Source organism: Brassica oleracea, chromosome C2 (genome assembly GCF_000695525.1).
Source record: "Brassica oleracea var. oleracea cultivar TO1000 chromosome C2, BOL, whole genome shotgun sequence".
Taxonomy (NCBI): Eukaryota; Viridiplantae; Streptophyta; class Magnoliopsida; order Brassicales; family Brassicaceae; genus Brassica; species Brassica oleracea.
The window spans coordinates 44,724,243-44,725,216 of NC_027749.1; positions in this window are offsets into that span (position 1 = coordinate 44,724,243).

Here is a 974-nt window from a genome sequence, read left to right on the forward strand (position 1 = left end):
AAGATGAGGATCTGGAACCCACGTCCATATATGAATGCATGCAAAGATCGGATTGGATCAAATGGGAAGAAGCTATAAACGTGGAGTTAGAATCATTAAAGAAAAGAGGCGTTTTTGGCGCCTATAACCGTGACACCTAGAGATGTCAAACCAGTGGGATACAAATGGGTCTTTGTGAGAAAGAGAAATGAGAAAGGAGAAGTAGTGAGATACAAAGCACGGCTTGTAGCACAAGGATTCTCACAGAGACCAGGAATATATTATGAGGAAACTTATTCCCCTGTGGTGGACGCAACTACATTACGATATTTGATCAGTCTGGCCGTGAAAGAGAAGCTTGATCTGCGCCTAATGGATGTAGTAACCGTGTATCTGTATGGCCCATTGGATAATGAAATTCATATGAGAGTTCCAGAGGGTATTGAACTCAAAGATAAGAAAGGTTCTCGAGAACAACATTGCATTAAGCTGAACAAAGCTTTATATGGCTTAAAACAGTCAGGTCGAATGTGGTATCGATTATCAGAGTATCTAATGAAAGAAGGTTATAAGAACGATCCAATAAGTCCATGTATCTTTATAAAGAGATTTGACAGCAAGGGCTTCGTGATTATGTCTGTTTATGTGGACGACCTGCATGTGATTGGAACCCCTGAAGAGATTTCCCAAACGGTCGAATGTCTAAAGAAAGAATTCGAAATGAAAGACTTAGGAAAAACTAAGTTCTGTTTGGGACTGCAATTTGAGTATGTGGATAATGGAATCCTTGTGCATCAAAAAACATATACAGAAAAGATACTCAAGCAGTTTAATATGGACAAGGCTCATTCCTTGTCAAGTTTTATGGTCGTGAGGTCCTTAGACCTTGAGAAGGATCCATTCGGACCAAAGAAGCCAGACGAGGATATGCTCGGGCCGGAAATACCTTACCTAAGTGCCATTGGAGCCTTAATGTATTTGGCTAGCCATACAAG